This window comes from Ranitomeya variabilis, chromosome 1 (assembly GCF_051348905.1).
Source record: "Ranitomeya variabilis isolate aRanVar5 chromosome 1, aRanVar5.hap1, whole genome shotgun sequence".
Taxonomy (NCBI): Eukaryota; Metazoa; Chordata; class Amphibia; order Anura; family Dendrobatidae; genus Ranitomeya; species Ranitomeya variabilis.
Window position 1 is genome coordinate 182,238,437 of NC_135232.1, and position 21,972 is coordinate 182,260,408.

Sequence of the window (21,972 nt, forward strand, 5' to 3'; positions counted from 1 at the left end):
ATCCGTCTTTTTGATTTGTCATCAATTTTCCTCCTATGGCCACATCCAGGGAAGTTGGCTTCAGTCCCATGGATCTTAAATTTATGAATAATATGTACAACTGTAGTCACAGGAACATCAAGCTGCTTGGAGATGGTCTTATAATTTTTACCTTTAACATGTTTGTCTATAATATTCTTTCTAATGTCCTGCGACAACTCTTTTCTTTGCTTCCTCTGGTCCATGTTGAGTGTGATACACACCATGTCACCAAACAGCTCAGTGAGTATCTGTAGCCCTATATACAGGCTAACTCACTCCAAGATTCCAAGATTGTAGATATCTGTGATGCTAGTTAGTGGACACACCTTGATTTAACATGTCCCTTTTGTCACATTATTTTCAGGGGTACCATCATTTCTGTCCAGGCCTATTTCATGAGTTTCATTTTTTTTTTTATTCTGTGGAAGCATGGTTGAAAAGCAATGTCTGACTTTCATTTGTTAATTTTCATAGATCTTTTATTTATTATTACTTTTATCAGATTCAAGTTATTTCTGTGACCATTGTGGGTTTTTCTGTCATTAGACGAAGGGTACCAACAATTTTGACCACGTGTGTAAGTCCTCCATATTGAGAGTGTGAATGTCACAGGATAGAAAGTTGGGAAGCCAGGTGGCAAACCAATAAAGGAACTGATTAGTTTGGCCCAGAAGAATATATACAACCACCACTCACGGGGAGAAGGGTTTAGAGAGTCTAAAGGTATAGACCTCAAGGAAGAGAAACATAAGCGAGGGTACTGGGGGGATAACATGGAAGTCACATTATGATAAAAGGAGCCAACCGATATCCCCACCTTGTCTCCTCTAAGGTCTGGGGCTATGTGAAAAAATGTAGCTTAATGTACCAGAGAGCAGCAGGTCAAGAGAATTGGAAATTAAAAAGTAGGGGACTTTGTTACACACTGACCTTGAGTTCCAGGGGGCACAATTAAAAGAGACAGGAGAAGGTATGAACTGAATGTTAACAAGATTACCAGGGTTTCTATGTGCAGCAGGAAATATTTTGGAAATTTACCCCAATAAACTTCTGTCTTCTTTATCAGCAGATATGTACCATAATCGCAGGAGATAATAACATTTTCATTACAAACTAGCCGTAATTATTATCTATTTTTGTATATATAGAAAAAGAAAAAAGACAGAATGGTAATTTGTTGTGCAGAATATAGTGTGAAATTGAATATTAAAGAGACATTTCAAGATTTATTCTATATTATATTCTACCCCTTCCATATGAATTTATATGATGTCTATCAACAGTGACCAAAGTCCTAATAGCCCATGTGAGACCAAGGTGACCACAATCTCTGCTTCAAAGGAATGTGGTGGTTACTATTGTAGGTATAGAAAGTTCTGCCTCTCAGTCTTTCCTTATACATGATGTAAGGACAGGTAATGCTGTCACTTATTTCTTAACTCACTTATTTAGCATCATTAATTCCACAGCGCTTCACTTCATCTAATATCATAGATCTAACCGCTGCTGTTTCAGTGGGGACAGACCAGCATGCTCAGGACAAGGCAAGAATTATTGTTCCCTTTTGTGAGTGGGGTTCTCCTTGATGCAAACACCTGCACACTGATATTCTTTATTTGCTGCTCAGGTAAACAAATTGAAGTTATGAGATGTCAATTAATAAACTTCATTTTACAGTCAGCAAAGCATGGGTCTATTTCTAACTCATAAGGCCCAATAATAGCCACAGAACTGGATTTATAAAACGGTCTTAAACTGACGCAAAATAGGCATAATAGAACCAAAAAAGCAAACAAAAGACACCTGCACTAAAACTTTTTGAACTCAGTCAATCCAAAACAATGCAAAATGTTACTATAAATATGTGAAGTATTAGGGATCGTTCACAAACTGCATTTTTTCCAGCATTTTCTTCTGAGCATGCAACATTTTATAGTACCCTCAAAAATCAATGATAGTTCTGAACTCTCATGCACATGCTGCTTATTTTATCTTTGCGGATTTGATTTGAAATTCGAAGCATCTTTTCAGATATGCAACATGTCAATTCTTTCAGAGTTTTTGCAGCGCTTTTTCACCCATTCGCATGAATGGGGAAAAAAAACATTAAAAAAAAACTATTAAAGACACATGCAAAAATGAGTCAAAAATGTGTGTATTTTACAAACTATTTTTTGTGGCAAAACTGAGTATTTGTGGCAGATTTTTCTGCATCATAAAACAATTTCTGCACATAGATTTAGATGGTCAGTCATTCTGTGCCAGATGACAATTTTGCATGTGATCTAAGATGGTTGATGATGATGGTGGTTTACTCATTCTGGATGTAGAAAAATAAGTCATTAATGATCATCATGCATATTTAGATAATTAGCTGTTTTTTACCTCTATGGCCAGCATTAGAAACGAAGCATGAAAGATGTATAAAAAGCAATGCATCCTATACGCAACATCAAGTAAGCACTCTAATGGAACGTCTAATATTTATCCAAGCTTACACAGACCATAGTATCATTATTATTAATAGTAATCATGTATTTATTGTTCTTTATGGGTTTCCCCTGATTTTCAACTGTTCAGTAAAAATGGGCAAACTGATTCAAAACAAATTAAATTCTGTTCAAATTTTATAAAAAGTTTGGATTCAACAGAAATAATAATAATGCACAGCTATTCTCAACCATACCTATACCTGTCCCACCACTGGTCCTCCAAACTGCTCTTCTGACTTCTGTTGTCTAAATGTCTATCTTCCTTAAGACCAAGTATTCCATTTACTAGGCCTAATGTCATCCAGAGAGAGACACAAGTCAATAACATGCTTTGCACTCCAAGTGATGACGAGAGACCTTGTGAATGGGAGACTCGGCAGGAGGGGAAAAAAAGACGATAGGAGACAAAACAGCTGATCATAGGAAAAGTGGCAAGGGGACAGATATTGGGAGGGTTGAAGGGATTTTAAATAGAAGTAATGTTTTAATTCCTTGCCAGTCAATTCAATTTGCATCAAATTTATTAGATGCCTATCAAATTTTCCTCCTGAATTAAACGATTCTGCCAAAATTGATTTTCATGAGCTTCATCAACTATGCTGTGTTTCTTGAGTACCAAATTTAAAATCAACTTTTATTAAAACTCATGGCCATATTATGAAATAGTACAATGGCATTACACCCTTACAAAGCATTGGCCTTTCTGAACCTTTGTATCTCTCTGATACTATTGGAATGCTCTTGGGAAACCCTGCAGGATGAACATCGCAGAAGGGAGAGTCACCACTTGTCCGTAGGGAATACGAAAACCACCAATATTTGGTGTACATCAAGCCTCAAAGGGGTTTCCCACAAAATGCTTTGTTCACTTAAAGGAAATCCGACATCAGGCTTTTGCTATATAATCTTACAGCAACATAAGTTTGAGACAGAAACTCTGATTCCAGTGATTTATCACTTAGTTTTCAGGGATCAGTAGTTGTGATAAAATTACAGTTTTCTCTGCAGATTTAGCAGAACTGGAATAGTACGCTCTGTATAACCCCGCCCACACCACTGATTGGCAGCTTTCTGTGTACACTATATATTGACAAAAAGCTGCTAATCGGTGCTGGCTGTGTGGTTGGACCGGGAGGCACAAGGGCAGCTTGTCCTGTAGTGATAATTTCCTGATGATAAAACAATGATCGTATTGAAGCAGCAAAATACAGTCCAGTAAGTGACACATCATTGGAATCAGAGTTTCCACTCCTATATCAAGAAGCTTTCAGATTACACAGAAAAAAACCTCATAACTGAGTCCTTTTAACCACAGGTTAAGTGATAATGTGTGATCGATGGGGGTCAGGAGCTGAGACCCCAATTATGACATGGATAGAGGTCCCAAAGTCCCCTTTGTAAACTCAGTGGCAGTATGCAGGCATGACCACCACTTCATTCACTTCTATGGGACAAACAGAACAAGCTTTACAAAATTCTGCAAGAAAAAATAAACTTCTGTGTTTCTACATTTAAATTAGGGACAATGGAATAAAAGATATGTATGAATGCAATATTTCTGATGTAATATTTCGACATGCATCCTAAAAGAAATAGACATTAGAAAAAAAGCTGAAAATAATGAAGTTACCCAAAACTACTTTGAACCTACAAACTTTGCTTCAATATTAGTGAACTTTGAGTATGGAATGTTAAGATTCCTTACAGCATATTAATATTCATTAGCTAATTAATGTGTTTACCTCTAAAGTGTTTAATGGTAATCATGTCATTACAAACCTTTTAGTGTTACTCCAGGGATATTCTTCTAATGAATCACTTAATAGGTAGGAAATAAAAACCAAGTAGAATTGCCTAGTTTAAAGCTAGCCGACCGAAAGCTTTAATTATTTTTCATATATGAGTTGTAAAATTATACATAACATAATAATCCTGGAAGGACTGAAATACTGACTTGTGGGTTACTTGGAGCAAAATATATTAAAAAAATATCATTAGCAAATAAAAAATGATAAATTGCAAACTTAATTAAATGTAAATTAGTCTAAATACAATGAAGCAAGTTATGTGGATAACAATAAAAATTATATGGTCGTATCCAGTAGAAAGGCGAATGACTGCAAATGTGTAGTTGCTCTCAATGTTGTTACATTTTTTAAAGACCTTAACCTCTTGGTGTCACAGCCAGTTTTGGTCTGTATACCAGACCATTATTTTTTTTCACTTTTCTATTGTCACATTCAAGGTGCCGTTATTTTTTTAAGTTTTTTTTGTGTCATTGTCATGTGAGAGCTTCTTTTTGGATGAGTTGTGCTTGTCAGTGGCATACTTTTGAGGTTCATAAAACTGATTGGCAAACTTGTATTAACTCTTTATAGGAAGGAATATAAACAAAACAACAATTCTATCACACTTTTGCATTTTTACAATTTACACTTTTCAACATGCAGCACAAATAAAGTGTTACATTTATTCTGTAGGTCAGTACAATTATGGCAATATCAAATTTATATACAGTACAGACCAAAAGTTTGGACACACCTTCTCATTTAAAGATTTTTCTGTATTTCGATGACTATGAAAATTGTACATTCACACTGAAGGCATCAAAACTATGAATTAACACATGTGGAATTATATACCTAAAAAAGTGAGAAACAACTGAAATTATGTCTTATATTCTAGGTTCTTCAAAGTAGCCACCTTTTGCTTTGATGACTGCTTTGCACCCTCTTGGCATTCTCTTGATGAGCTTCAAGAGGTAGTAACCGGGAATGGTCTTCCAACAATCTTGAAGAAGTTCCCAGAGATGCTTAGCACTTGTTGGCCCTTTTGCCTTCACTCTGCGGTCCAGCTCATCCCAAACCATCTCAATTGGGTTTAGATCTGGTGACTGTGGAGGCCAGGTCATCTGGCATAGCACCCCATCACTCTCCTTCTTGGTCAAATAGCCCTTACACAGCCTGGAGGTGTGTTTGGGGTCATTGTCCTGTTGAAAAATAAATGATAGTCCAACTAAATACAAACCGGATGGAACAGCATGCTGCTGCAAGATGCTGTAGTAGCCATGCTGCTTCAGTGTGCCTTTTTGAATAAATCCCCAACAGTGTCACCAGCAAAGCATCCCCACACCATCACACCTCCTCCTCCATGCTTAACAGTGGGAACCAGGCATGTAGAGTCCATCCCTTCACCTTTTCTGCATCGCACAAAGACACGGTGGTTGGAACCAAAGATCTGAAATTTGGACTCATCAGAACAAAGCACAGATTTCCACTAGTCTAATGTCCATTCCTTGTGTTCTGTAGCCCAAACAAGTCTCTTCTACTTGTTGCCTGTCCTTAGCAGTGGTTTCCTAGCAGCTATTTTACCATGAAGGCCTGCTGCACAAAGTCTCTTCTTAACAGTTGTTGTAGAGATGTGTCTGCTGCTAGAACTCTGTGTGGCATTGACCTGGTCTCTAATCTGAGCTGCTGTTAACCTGCGATTTCTGAGGCTGGTGACTCAGATAAATTTATCCTCAGAAGCAGAGGTGACTCTTGGTCTTTCTTTCCTGGGGCGGTACTCATGTGAGCCAGTTTCATTGTAGCGCTTGATGGTTTTTGCCACTGCACTTGGGGACACTTTCAAAGTTTTCCCAATTTTTCGGACTGACTGACCTTCATTTCTTAAAGTAATGATGGCCAATCATTTTTCTTCATTTAGCTGCTTTTTTCTTGCCATAATACAAATTCTAACAGTCTATTCAGTAGGACTAGCAGCTGTGTATCCACCAGACTTCTGCACAACACAACTGATGGTCCCATTTATAAGGCAAGAAATCCCACTTATCAAACCTGACAGGGCACACCTGTGAAGTGAAAACCATTCCCAGTGACTACCTCTTGAAGCTCATCAAGAGAATGCCAAGAGTGTGCAAAGCAGTCATCAAAGCAAAAGGTGGCTACTTTGAAGAACCTAGAAAATAAGACATCATTTCAGTTGTTTCACACTTTTTTGTTAACCCCTTCCCGACCCATGACGCCACATAGGCGTCATGAAAACCCGTGCCAATCCGACCCATGACGCCTATGTGGCGTCATGGAATGATCGCGTCCCTGCAGATCGGGTGAAGGGGTTAACTCCTATTTTACCCGATCTGCAGGGAGAGGGGGAGTGGTGCTTCAGCCCAGGGGGGGTGGCTTCACCCCCCCGTGGCTACGATCGCTCTGATTGGCTGTTGAAAGTGAAACTGCCAATCAGAGCGATTTGTAATATTTCACCTAAAAAACAGGTGAAATATTACAATCCAGCCATGGCCGATGCTGCAATATCATCGGCCATGGCTGGAAACACTAATGTGACCTCCCCCCACCCCACCGATCGCCCCCCCAGTGCGCCGTTATAGGGTCCGGTCCCCTCCGTCCGCCTGCCGGCTCCCCTGTCCTGCTGTCCGCTCCCCCGTCCTCCTGCCCGCTCCCCCCCTGCTCCTATGTCACCCCCCCGTGCTCCGACGCCCCCCTCGTGCCCCGATCTCCCCCCCCTTATACTTACCGAGGCTCCCGGTCCCCGTCCGCCTCCATCATGGGCGCCGCCATGTTCCAAAATGGCGGGCGCATGCTCAGTGCGCCCGCCGGCCGGCAGATTCTTAGAGGTACATTTTGATCGCTGTGGTAGGTTCTATCACAGCGATCAAAATAAAAAAATAATAAATAAAACCCCCCCCCTTTATCACCCCCATAGGTAGGGACAATAATAAAATAAAGAAAATATTTTTTTTTCTTTTTCCACTAGGGTTAGGGTTAGAACTAGGGTTAGAACTAGGGTTAGAACTAGGGGTAGGGTTAGGGGTAGGGTTAGGGTTACGGGTAGGGTTAGGGTTAGGGGTAGGGTTATGGCATGTGCACACAGAGCGGATCCGCCGCGGATCCGCAGCGGATCGGCCGCGGATCGGCAGCGGATCCGCAGCGGATCGGCCGCGGATCCGCAGCGGATCGGCAGCGGATCCGCAGCGGATTGGCCGCGGATCCGCAGCGGATTGGCCGCGGATTGGCAGCGGCTCCGCAGCGGATTGGCCGCGGATCCGCAGCGGATTGGCAGCGGATCCGCAGCGGATTGGCCGCGGATTGGCAGCGGATCCGCAGCGGATTGGCCGCGGATTGGCAGCGGATCGGCCGCGGATCCGCAGCGGATCGGCAGCGGATCCGCAGCGGATTGGCCGCGGATCCGCAGCGGATTGGCCGCGGATTGGCAGCGGCTCCGCAGCGGATTGGCCGCGGATCCGCAGCGGATTGGCCGCGGATTGGCAGCGGATCCGCAGCGGATCGGCCGCGGATTGGCAGCGGATCCGCAGCGGATTGGCCGCGGATTGGCAGCGGATCCGCAGCGGATTGGCCGCGGATCCGCAGCGGATTGGCCGCGGATTGGCAGCGGATCCGCAGCGGATTGGCCGCGGATTGGCAGCGGATCCGCAGCGGATTGGCCGCGGATCCGCAGCGGATTGGCAGCGGATCCGCAGCGGATTGGCCGCGGATTGGCAGCGGATCCGCAGCGGATTAGCCGCTGCGAATTCGAAGCAGTTTTCCATCAGGTTTACAGTACCATGTACACCTAAGGAAAACCAAATCCGCTGTGCCCATGGTGCGGAAAATTCCGTGCAGAAACGCTGCGTTGTATTTTCCGCAGCATGTCAATTCTTTGTGCGGATTCCGCAGCGTTTTACACCTGTTCCTCAATAGGAATCCGCAGGTGAAATCCGCACAAAAAAAACACTGGAAATCTGCTGTAAATCCGCAGGTAAAACGCAGTGCCTTTTACCTGCAGATTTTTTAAAAATCGTGCGGAAAAATCTCACACGAATCCGCAACATGGGCACATAGCCTTAGGGTTAGGGTTGGAATTAGAGTTAGGGTTGGAATTAGGGCTAGGGTTTGAAATAGGGTTAAGATTAGGCTTGTGGTTAGGGTTACGGATAGGGTTAGGGGTGTGTTGGGGTTACAGTTGTGGTTAGGGTTGGGATTAGGGTTACGGTTGGGATTAGGGTTAGGATCAGGGTTGGAATTAGGGTTACGGGTGTGTTGCGGTTAGGGTTGTGGTTAGGGGTGTGTTGGGGTTAAGGTTGTGATTAGGGTTATGGCTACAGTTGGGATTAGGATTAGGGGTGTGTTGGGGTTAGTGTTGAAGTTAGAATTGAGGGGTTTCCACTGTTTAGGCACATCAGGGGTCTCCAAACGCAACATGGCGCCACCATTGATTCCAGCCAATCTTGCGTTCAAACAGTCAAATGGTGCTCCCGCCCTTCCAAGCCCCGACGTGCGCCCAAACAGTGGTTTACCCCCACATTTGGGGTACCAGCGTACTCAGGACAAACTGGGCAACAACTGTTGGGGTCTAATTTCTCCTGTTACCCTTGCAAAAATAAAAAATTACTTGCTAAAACATAATTTTTGAGGAAAGAACAATTATTTTTTATTTTCACGGCTCTGCGTTATAAACTTCTGTGAAGCACTTGGGGGTTGAAAGTGCTCACCACACATCTAGATAAGTTCCTTCGGGGGTCTAGTTTCCAAAATGGGGTCACTTGTGGGGTGTTTCTACTGTTTAGGCACATCAGGGGCTCTGCAAATGCAATGTGACGCCCGCAGACCATTCCATCAAAGTCTGCATTTCAAATGTCACTACTTCCCTTCCGATCCCTGACGTGTGCCCAAACAGTGGTTTACCCCCACATATGGGGTATCAGCGTACTCACAACAAACTGGGCAACAAATATTGGGGTCCAAATTCTCCTGTTACCCTTGTGAAAATAAAAAATTGCTTGCTAAAACATCTTTTTTGAGGAAAGAAAAATGATTTTTTATTTTCACGGCTCTGCGTTGTAAACTTCTGTGAAGCACTTGGGGGTTGAACGTGCTCACCACACATCTAGGTAAGTTCCTTGGGGGGTCTAGTTTCCAAAATGGGGTCACTTGTGGGGGGTTTCTACTGTTTAGGCACATCAGGGGCTCTGCAAACGCAACCTGACGCCCGCAGAGCATTCCATCAAAGTCTGCATTTCAAAACGTCACTACTTCCCTTCCAAACCCCGACGTGTGCCAAAACAGTGGTTTACCCCCACATATGGGGTATCAGCGTACTCAGGAGAAACTGGACAACAACGTTTGGGGTCCAATTTCTCCTGTTACCCTTGGGAAAATAAAAAATTGTGGGCTAAAAAATCATTTTTGAGAAAAGAAAAATTATTTTTTATTTTCATGGCTCTGCGTTATAAACTTCTGTGAAGCACTTGGGGGTTCAAAGTGCTCACCACACATCTAGATTAGTTCCTTGGGAGGTCTAGTTTCCAAAATGGGGTCACTTGTGCGGGAGCTCCAATGTTTAGGCACACAGGGGCTCTCCAAACGCGACATGGTGTCCGCTAATGATTGGAGCTAATTTTCCATTCAAAAAGCCAAATGGCGTGCCTTCCCTTCCGAGCCCTGCCGTGCGCCCAAACAGTGGTTTACCCCCACATATGGGGTATCATCGTACTCAGAACAAACTGGACAACAACATTTGGGGTCCAATTTCTCCTATTACCCTTGGGAAAATAAAAAATTCTGGGCTAAAAATCATTTTTGAGGAAAGAAAAATTATTTTTTTATTTTCACGGCTCTGCGTTATAAACTTCTGTGAAGCACCTGGGGGTTATAAATGCTCACTATGCATCTAGATAAGTTTCTTGGGGGGTCTAGTTTCCAAAATGGGGTCACTTGTAGGGGAGCTCCAATGTTTAGGCACACAGGGGCTCTCCAAACGCGACATGGTGTCCGCTAACGATTGGAGCTAATTTTCCATTCAAAAAGTCAAATGGCACGCCTCCCCTTCCGAGCCTTGCCGTGCACCCAAACAGTGGTTTACCCCCACATATGAGGTATCGGCATACTCAGGAGAAATTGCCCAACAAATTTTAGGATCCATTTTATCCTGTTGCCCATGTGAAAATGAAAGAATTGAGGCTAAAAGAAATTTTGTGTGAAAAAAAAATACTTTTTCATTTTTGCGGATCAATTTGTGAAGCACCTGGGGGTTTAAAGTGCTCACTATGCCTCTGGATGAGTTCCTTGGGGGGTCTAGTTTCCAAAATGGGGTCACTTGTGGAGGAGCTCCAATGTTTAGGCACACAGGGGCTTTCCAAACGCGACATGGTGTCCGCTAACGATGGAGATAATTTTCCATTCAAAAAGTCAAATGGCGCTCCTTCCCTTCCGAGCCTTACCATGTGCCCAAACAGTGGTTTACCCCCACATGTGAGGTATTGGTGTACTCAGGAGAAATTGCCCAACAAAATTTAGGATCCATTTTATCCTGTTGCCCATGTGAAAATGAAAAAATTGAGGCTAAAATAATTTTTTTGTGAAAAAAAAGTACTTTTTCATTTTTACGGATCAATTTGTGAAGCACCTGGGGGTTTAAAGTGCTCACTATGCTTCTAGATAAGTTCCTTGGGGGGTCTAGTTTCCAAAATGTGGTCACTTGTGGGGGAGCTCCAATGTTTAGGCACACGGGGGCTCTCCAAACGCGACATGGTGTCCGCTAAAGATTGGAGCCAATTTTTCATTCAAAAAGTCAAATGGCGCTCCTTCCCTTCCGAGCCCTGCCGTGCGCCCAAACAGTGGTTTACCCCCACATATGAGGTATCAGCGTACTCATGACAAATTGGACAACAACGTCCCTGGTCCAGTTTCTCCTTTTACCCTTGGGAAAATAAAAAAATTGTTGCTAAAAGATCATTTTTGTGACTAAAAAGTTAAATGTTCATTTTTTACTTCCATGTTGCTTCTGCTGCTGTGAAACACCTGAAGGGTTAATAAACTTCTTGAATGTGGTTTTGAGCACCTTGAGGGGTGCAGTTTTTAGAATGGTGTCACTTTTGGGTATTTTCAGCCATATAGAACCCTCAAAATGACTTCAAATGTGAGGTGGTCCCTAAAAAAAATGGTTTTGTAAATTTTGTTGTAAAAATGAGAAATCACTGGTCAAATTTTAACCCTTATAACTTCCTAGCAAAAAAAAAAATTGTTTCCAAAATTGTGCTGATGTAAAGTAGACATGTGGGAAACGTTATTTATTAACTATTTTGTGTCACATAACTCTCTGGTTTAACAGAATAAAAATTCAAAATGTGAAAATTGCGAAATTTTCAAATTTTTTGCCAAATTTCCGTTTTTTTCACAAATAAACTCAAAAATTATCAACCTACATTTACCACTAACATGAAGCCCAATATGTCACGAAAAAACAATCTCAGAATCGCTAGGATCCGTTGAAGCGTTCCTGAGTTATTACCTCATAAAGGGACACTGGTCAGAATTGCAAAAAACGGCAAGGTCATTAAGGCCAAAATAGGCTGGGTCATGAAGGGGTTAAGTATATAATTCCACATGTGTTAATTCATAGTTTTGATGCCTTCAGTGTGAATGTACAATTTTCATAGTCATGAAAATACAGAAAAATCTTTAAATGAGAAGTTGTGTCCAAACTTTTGGTCTGTACTGTAGGTTTATTACTTTTGTACAATGAATAATAAAAAAAATAATTTGCTTTAGGGTCACAACATTCTGAGAGCCACAAGTTTCACAATTTTCTGCTAGCAAAGCTTCATTCAGACTTAGTTTTAGCACAACAAGCTATTGCTTTCATTGATACCATTTTGTGGTATATGTGACTTTTTAATCACTTTTTTTAACTCTGTGTAAGCCAGTCAAAACGAACAAAAAAACAGCAATTCTATATTTTATCTATTTGTAGCCACCATTTATCATTCATTGTCATGCTATCTTTATTCCTTATATTATAACTCTATTCTGGTTGCCCATACAATTAGACAATTTATCCCTTTTTGTATAGTAACATTTCTACTTGTGGAGAGTGTCATACCGGTTTCGGCATGCCAAGGTTAGCAGGATTATTAGTTGTGCAATGCTTTTCTGGGAAATTTAATATGCAAATTGCCTCTTCAGAAAGGAAGAGGACTTGAACTCTATAGCGCCATCGGTTGGAAGCAGTAATTCTACACGTCACTATCAACCCTTTTAACGAGCCTTACAATATGACTTAGGATAAAAGCAAAATTAGAATCTCAATTTGCAAACATGATGTTTCTCTATATTGGTCCTCGTCAGTGCAAAGTATGAGAACTGATTTGTCTAGGAGAGAGGCTAATGTTCCCAGAAGAGCAGTGCACGACGAAGAAGCCTCCTTACCTTGGCATGCCAGAGCAGGTATGTCATTCTCCACAAGGAGAAATGTTATCCCTTAGACCCCAGTCCAGAGTCTTTCATTTAGCCAAATCAGTTTTCATACTTTCCAATTACGAGGGCCAATAGTCTGAAACACTGTGTCTGCAAACTGAGATTATGATTTGTCCTTTCCTCTTGCTCCCTCTTTGACCACTTACAATCTGGCGTCAGACCACACCATTCCACTGAAACTGCTCTGACTAAAGTCACCAACAACCTTCTAAGCACCAAATAAAAATGATGCGTTTGTCCTCCTCCTCCTGGACCTGGAATCTGCCTTTGACACAGTGCACCATTCCCTCTTGCTACAGACTTTCTGATCTGTTGACATTACAGACTGGGCCCTTTTTTGGGTCTCCTCGTACCTAACAGACTAGACATTAGGTGTTTCCCACTCACACACCACCTCCTCATCTCGCCCCCTATGTGTCGGTGTCTCCCAAGGTTCAGTTGCTTAAGGCTCGCGAGCTCCCTTCCTCTTAAAGGGACCACCTGCGCCAACCTAAGGTATTCCCAGCCTATAGCTGGGTGACACATTCTGGTTATGGCTTCTCCTCCAATATGGAGGTGCCTCAGCAATGCTGTTAGTTTGCCTTGCATACTTGCTATTTGTCAGATTCCCCAGGTCTGCCTGTATGCTTGTCTACGCTGTACCCATCTGCTCGTACCTGTCTGTGCTCTTCTGTCCATCAGCCAGTCCAGATCACACCTGACAGTCCCCATCTGTCTAATAACTGGGTCAGCCAGCACCTGCCAGTGCTTTTCTGTTCCTCAGCTGGACCCATTTGCACCCCTGGTTCCAGTGTCCCTATAGTGCTTGCCTGCATTCTTCATCCCTCCTTCAAGTCATAGCAGCCTACCCCTTGTTGGAGGTCAGCTGTCACCTTGTATAGGCCAGTCCTAGAGTAACACCTGGTGCCACCTCCCTCTGTGGGTGGCAGTTTTTGCCTGCTGCCACTTATCCACGTTGGGATTTGGTAGGCCACCTAGTTATGCCCCTACATGCTTTATGAGGGATATGGCACAGTGGTTCCAACACCTTGCCCATTACAGTCTACGTCTGCTGGGTTGGCTGTAGTGGAAGAGGTGTTGGTCCCTGCTATACTGGTTCTACTACATTGCAATTGATGCCACTATGCTGGTGTCTGCCACTAATTTTTGTGTAAATGTGTAGATTCCTGGTTGGGTCTCCTTCATGTGTGTTGCCTGTAGCTGTAGGCCCTTCGAGACTGTCAGGCCTTCACCTCTTTGGAGTCATCTACCCATGTTACTATGTTTAGATTTTTCTGACAATAGTAATTTACAAAACTGATATTTGTGCCACATGAGTGTGGCTGAGCATAAAAGCAGGTTGAGCTGTTGCTTGTGGTATCAGCGCTCCCAGCACAGCAGGCTTACTCTGATCTCTCACCCACCTCATTTTACTTTGACATTCAATTCAAAGCTGTAAATGTTGGCCCAGACCCCGATACCTCATGAATGGCTGATTGCTGCAGTGCCATACTACAATGTGTACTGCGGGTGAATTGAGGCCACTTTCCTGGTGTGTGCCCCACATTTGATGTGTTTTGGCAGCTTTTGGGCCCATTTTAAAGTGCTGTGTATGCATTTGTTTTTGCCGCCTATTGACTGGCGTTTAGCTACGTTCGGTGAATATTCGACGAATCAAGGGGCAAATATTGCAAATCGGCGATCGTAATCAGAACTAAACATTGAAATATTTGCTCATCTCTAATAATGAAACAGTCCTTTATTAAATCTAAATTAAACCATACTCAAAAAAATGCTTAATTCGCTGAAGCCAATGTCTCCTGTAACAAAAATAAAATAATAAACCACAATATTCCTCACCTGTCCGCCGACAAGATAATAATCCATTATGTGTTATGGTTCTCAATGGCAAGAGAACATAGCCCAGCATACATAGGAACTAGCTCTTGGAAGGATGGAAACTTAAACTGACCATGAACTAAACCTGCCGCACAACTAACAGTAGCCGGGTAGCGTAGCCTGCGTTTTATCCCTAGACGCCCAGCGCCGGCCGGAGGACTAACTAATCCTGGCAGAGGAAAATATAGTCCTGGCTCACCTCTAGAGAAATTTCCCCGAAAGGCAGACAGAGGCCCCCACATATATTGGCGGTGATTTAAGATGAAAATGACAAACGTAGTATGAACATAGGTTTAGCAAAATCGAGGTCCGCTTACTAGATAGCAGGAAGACAGAAAGGGTACTTTCATGGTCAGCTGAAAACCCTATCAATACACCATCCTGAAATTACTTTAAGACTCTAGTATTAACTCATAACATCAGAGTGGCAATTTCAGATCACAAGAGCTTTCCAGACACAGAAACGAAACTGCAGCTGTGAACTGGAACAAAATGCAAAAAACAAACAAGGACAAAAGTCCGACTTAGCTGGAAGTTGTCTGGTAGCAGGAACATGCACAGAAAGGCTTCTGATTACAATGTTGACCGGCATGGAAGTGACAGAGGAGCAAGGTTAAATAGCGACTCCCACATCCTGATGGGAACAGGTGAACAGAGGGGATAATGCACACAAGTTCAATTCCACCAGTGGCCACCGGGGGAGCCCAAAATCCAATTTCACAACAATTATGACCCACAATGATCTTGATGAATTTGAGAGCAGTCACTGACATGACTGACATGACATGACATGATGAGGAATATTGTGTTTTTTTATTTTTATTTTTTTAAAATAAATGTGTAAAAGAGGGTGAGGGGGTCATTTCAAATAAAGGAGTCTGAGTGTTTATTTAAAGTAAAGGACTTTATTCTTGCTGTGTCTTTATTGCAATCTGACTATGGGGTTAGTAATGGGGGCATCTTATAGAAACTTCTCCATCACTAACCTTTGGGCTTGACGTCAGCTGGCATTATAAAGCTAAAATAAACCTCACAACTATTGCCACACTTGCCACCACACCAGGGCAAGTGGGAAGAGAGGAGCAAAGTGACATTGAATAGATGCACCTTCTCAGTGGCGGCTGAAGGCTGCTATTTTTAGGATGGTGGCCAATATCAATGGCCCCTTACCAGTCTGAGAATACCAGCCCCCAGCTGTCTTCCTTAGCTTGGCCCATTGTTAAAAATGGGGGGGACCCTACACCGTTTTTTAAATTATTTATTTAAATAATTAGATAGAGAAGACCCCACTCCATTTTTTATTTATTTATTTATTGCACAGGCATCCGCAGATGAATACTCACATCATTATACACCTGCTTTTGCTGCTATCAACAAAAGCAGGAGTACGATGATGAGAGTAGTACTCTTATCAACCAGCGCCTGTCACAGCTGCTGGCTCACATGCTGTAATCTAAATGAAACATGAGTACCCCAATGCTCTGACCAGCGGTAACTTAAAAGCTTACCAATGATCAGAGCCAGTGTGTCCCATGCTGTCACACTAGTGATGAGTGGCGGTATACTCGTTACTCGAGATTTCCCGAGCATGCTTGTGTGGTCTCCCAGTATTTTGGCATGCTTGGAGATTTAGTGTATGTCAACACAGCTGCATGATTTGTGGCTGCTATTCAGCTTGAATACATGTGGGGATTGCCTGTTTATTATGGCAATCCCCACATGTATTCAAGCTGTCTAGCAGCTGCAAATTATGAAACTGCTGTGACATAAACTAAATCTCCGATCATGCCAAAATACTCGGAAACCACCCGAGCATGATCGGGAAATCTCGAGTAACAAGAATACTCGCTCATTACTATGTCACACAGATGACAATGTGGGAAACACCAAATGTTCGGGGCCCCCATTCATTTGAGTGCAGTCCAGGTTCAGGTTAGAGTTCAGGTACCCAAACCAAATTTTTTTTAAATATTCGACCTAACACTTCGGACCAGAACACCAATGGGTTCGGCCATCTTTACTGGTGACAGCTTCCCTTTAAACTGAACCCTGAGGTCCAGAAGATTGAAGTCTAATTATTTACAGATGGATGGTTCAAAATCGCCCCAAAAATGTAAAAAAAAAGTTCACCCTTGAATTGTCCACTGCAGGTGCAGTTATCCTCGAAGGTGCATGGAATAGTGTTCAAGCCTGCATGCAAAGTTAATCCATAATAATCCAGCACATCTTCTTGATTTATAAAAAAGTTTTACTTTATTCAAATGTTCTTAAAAACATTGATGGAGATCAAGACAGAATGGGATATCTAGACCCACATGAGAATAAAACTTTACGCGTTTCGACCCATGTGTGGTCTATTTCCCCATATTGTTTCTGGAGTTGATGTAAATTATAGTGTCATTGATCCTTAATAGACACATTTTTGCATTTTTTCTCCAAACAAGAGTAAGTTCCAATATGGATTTAGTATTTTATTGAGTCAATGGTGAGGATATAGGAGATAGAAGTTGTACATGATCCTTGGTTCTTATGAATCCCAAAGACACAAGTATTTCAAATAACAAATGGAAGGTTAACTTTCTAGGTTTTGCTAAAATTATATATTTTTTCATTTTATGTACTTGACAGTTTATTTCTGTAGTTTTTTTTTTATTTCTGTGAGTTGTGTTCTTGTACATAAAGCTTGCATTCCACCAAGTCATCTGAATTACCACAGTAGCTGCACATTGATTGACTTGATTGACTGAAGTGGACATTAACCCCTTCATGACCTTGCCGTTTTTTGCAATTCTGACCAGTGTCCCTTTATGAGGAAATAACTCAGGAACGCTTCAACGGATCCTAGCGATTCTGAGATTGTTTTTTCGTGACATATTGGGCTTCATGTTAGTGGTAAATTTAGGTCGATAATTTCTGAGTTTATTTGTGAAAAAAATGGAAATTTGGCAAAAATTTTGAAAATTTCGCAATATTCACATTTTGAATTTTTATTCTGTTAAACTAGAGAGTTATGTGACACAAAATAGTTAATAAATAACATTTCCCACATGTCTACTTTACATCAGCACAATTTTGGAAACAAATTTTTTTTTTGCTAGGAAGTTATAAGGGTTAAAATTTGACCAGTGATTTCTCATTTTTACAACAAAATTTACAAAACCTTTTTTTTAGGGACCACCTCACATTTGAAGTCAGTTTGAGGGTTCTATATGGCTGAAAATACCCCAAAGTGACACCATTCTAAAAACTGCACCCCTCAAGGTGCTCAAAACCACATTCAAGAAGTTTATTAACCCTTCAGGTGTTTCACAGCAGCAGAAGCAACATGGAAGTAAAAAATGAACATTTAACTTTTTAGTCACAAAAATGATTTTTAGCGAATTTTTTTTTATTTTCCCAAGGGTAAAAGGAGAAACTGGACCATGAACGTTGTTGTCCAATTTGTTCTGAGTACGCTGATACCTCATATGTGGGGGTAAACCACTGTTTGGGCGCACGGCAGGGCTCGGAAGGGAAGGAGCGCCATTTGACTTTTTCAATGAAAAATTATCTCCATCGCTAGCAGACACCATGTCACGTTTGGAGAGCCCCTGTGTGCCTAAACATTGGAGCTCCCCCACAAGTGACCCCATTTTGGAAACTAGACCCCCCAAGGAACTTATCTAGAAGCATAGTGAGCACTTTAAACTCTCAGGTGCTTCACAAATTGATCCGTAAAAATGAAAAAGTACTTTTTTTTCACACAAAATTTCTTTTAGCCTCAATTTTTTCATTTTCACATGGGCAACAGGATAAAATGGATCCTAAAATTTGTTGGGCAATTTCTCCTGAGTACGCCGATACCTCATATGTGGGGGTAAACCACTGTTTGGGTGCACGGCAAGGCTCGGAAGGGGAGGCGTGCCATTTGACTTTTTGAATGGAAAATTAGCTCCAATCATTAGCGGACACCATGTCGCGTTTGGAGAGCCCCTGTGTGCCTAAACATTGGAGCTCCCCTACAAGTGACCCCATTTTGGAAACTAGACCCCCCAAGGAACTTATGTAGATGCATAGTGAGCACTTATAACCCCCAGGTGCTTTACAGAAGTTTATAACGCAGAGCCGTGAAAATAAAAAATAATTTTTCTTTCCTCAAAAATGATTTTTAGCCCAGAATTTTTTATTTTCCCAAGGGTAATAGGAGAAATTGGACCCCAAATGTTGTTGTCCAGTTTGTCCTGAGTACGATGATACCCCATATGTGGGGGTAAACCACTGTTTGGGCGCACCGCAGGGCTTGGAAGGGAAGGCACGCCATTTGGCTTTTTGAATGGAAAATTAGCTCCAATCATTATCGGACACCATGTCGCGTTTGGAGAGCCCCTGTGTGCCTAAACATTGGAGCTCCCGCACAAGTGACCCCATTTTGGAAACTAGACCTCCGAAGGAACTAATCTAGATGTGTGGTGAGCACTTTGAACCCCCAAGTGCTTCACAGAAGTTTATAACGCAGAGCCATGAAAATAAAAAATAATTTTTCTTTTCTCAAAAATGATTTTTTAGCCCACATTTTTTTATTTTTCCAAGGGTAACAGGAGAAATTGGACCCCAAAAGTTGTTGTCCAGTTTCTCCTGAGTACGCTGATACCCCATATGTGGGGGTAAACCACTGTTTTGGCACACGTCGGGGTTTGGAAGGGAAGTAGTGACATTTTAAAATGCAGACTTTGATGGAATGCTCTGCGGGCGTCAGGTTGCGTTTGCAGAGCCCCTGATGTGCTTAAACAGTAGGAACTCCCCACAAGTGACTCCATTTTGGAAACTAGACCCCCAAGGGAACTTATCTAGATGTGTGGTGAGCACTTTGAACCCCCAAGTGCTTCACAGAAGTTTATAACGCAGAGCCGTGAAATTAATAAATGTGTTTCCTTTCCTCAAAAATATTTTTTTAGCCCAGAATTTTTTATTTTTGCAAGGGTAACAGGAAAAATTTGACCCCAAAAGTTGTTTTCCAGTTTCTCCTGAGTATGCTGATACCCCATATGTGGGGGTAAACCACTGTTTGGGCACATGCCGGGGCTCGGAAGGGAAGTAGTGACGTTTTGAAATGCAGACTTTGATGGAATGGTCTGCGGGCATCATGTTATGTTTGCAGAGCCCCTGACATGCCTAAACAGTAGAAACCCCCCACAAGTGACCCCATTTTGGAAACTAGACCCCCCAAGGAACTTATCTAGATGTGTGGTGAGCACGTTCAACCCCCAAGTGCTTCACAGACGTTTACAATGCAGAGCCGTGAAAATAAAAAATCATTTTTCTTTCCTCAGAAAAGATGTTTTAGCAAGCAATTTTTTATTTTCACAAGGGTAACAGGAGAAATTGGACCCCAATATTTGTTGCCCAGTTTGTTGTGAGTACGCTGATACCCCATATGTGGGGATAAACTACTGTTTGGGCACACGACAGGGCTCGGAAGGGAAGTAGTGACATTTGAAATGCAGACTTTGATGGAATGGTCTGCGGGCGTCACATTGCATTTGCAGAGCCCCTGATGTGCCTAAACAGTAGAAACACCCCACATGTGACCCCATTTTGGAAACTAGACCCCCCAAGGAACTTATCTAGATGTGTGGTGAGCACGTTCAACCCCCAAGTGCTTCACAGAAGTTTATAACGCAGAGCCGTGAAAATAAAAAATAATTGTTCTTTCCTCAAAAATTATGTTTTAGCAAGTAATTTTTTATTTTTGCAAGGGTATCAGGAGAAATTGGACCCCAACAGTTGTTGCCCAGTTTGTCCTGAGTACGCTGGTACCCCAAATGTGGGGGTAAACCACTGTTTGGGCGCACGTCGGGGCTTGGAAGGGAGGGAGCACCATTTGACTTTTTGAACGCAAGATTGGCTGGAATCAATGGTGGCGCCATGTTGCGTTTGGAGACCCCTGATGTGCCTAAACAGTGGAAACCCCTCAATTCTAACTTCAACACTAACCCCAACACACCCCTAATCCTAATCCCAACTGTAGCCATAACCCTAATCACAACCCTAACCCCAACACACCCCTAACCACAACCCTAACCCCAACACACCCGTAACCCTAATTCCAATCCTAATCCTAACCCTAATCCCAACCCTAACCCTAATCCCAACCCTAACCACAACTGTAACCCCAACACACCCCTAACCCTATCCGTAACCCTAACCACAAGCCTAATCTTAACCCTATTTCTAACCCTAGCCCTAATTCCAACCCTAACTCTAATTCCAACCCTAACCCTAAGGCTATGTGCCCACGTTGCGGATTCGTGTGAGATTTTTCCGCACGATTTTTGAAAAATCTGCAGGTAAAAGGCACTGCGTTTTACCTGCGGATTTACAGCAGATTTCCAGTGTTTTTTTTGTGCGGATTTCACCTGCGGATTCCTATTGAGGAACAGGTGTAAAACGCTGCGGAATCTGCACAAAGAATTGACAATCTGCGGAAAATACAACGCAGCGTTTCTGCACGGAATTTTCCGCACCATGGGCACAGCGGATTTGGTTTTCCATAGGTGTACATGGTACTGTAAACCTGATGTAAAACTGCTACGAATTCGCAGCGGCCAATCCGCTGCGGATCCGCGGCCAATCCGCTGCGGATCCGCGGCCAATCCGCTGCGGATCCGCAGCCAAATCCGCACTGTGTGCACATGCCATAACCCTAACCCTACCCCTAACCCTACCCCTAACCCTAACCCTACCCCTAGTTCTAACCCAGCCGGCAGATTCGGCGGGCGCACTGAGCATGCGCCCGACATCTTGGAAGATGGCGGCGCCCAGGGAGAAGACGGACCGACTTTGGGAGGCTCGGTAAGTATGAGGGGGTGGTGGGGGGGTGTATCGGAGCATAGGGGGGGGATCGGAGGACGGGGGGAGCGGACAGGAGCACGGGGGAGCGGACAGGAGCATGAGGGAGCGAACAGGGGGACGGAGGGGGGTACCGGACAGAACGGAGGACTGGGGAGGAGATCGGGGGCGGTGGGGGGGGCCAGAACATGATTTCCAGCCATGGCAGATGCTATTGCAGCATCGGCCATGGCTGGATTGCAATATTTCACCATTTTCATAGGTGAAATATTGCAAATTGCTCTGATTGGCTGTTGCACTTTCAACAGCCAATCAGAGCGATCGTAGCCACGTGGAGGCAAAGCCACCCCCCCTAGGCTGAAGTACAACTCCCCCTCTCCCTGCAGATCGGGTAAAATAGGAGTTAACCCTTTCACCCGATCTGCAGGGATGCGATCATTCCATGACGCCACATAGGCGTCATGGGTCGGGAAGGGGGCCTT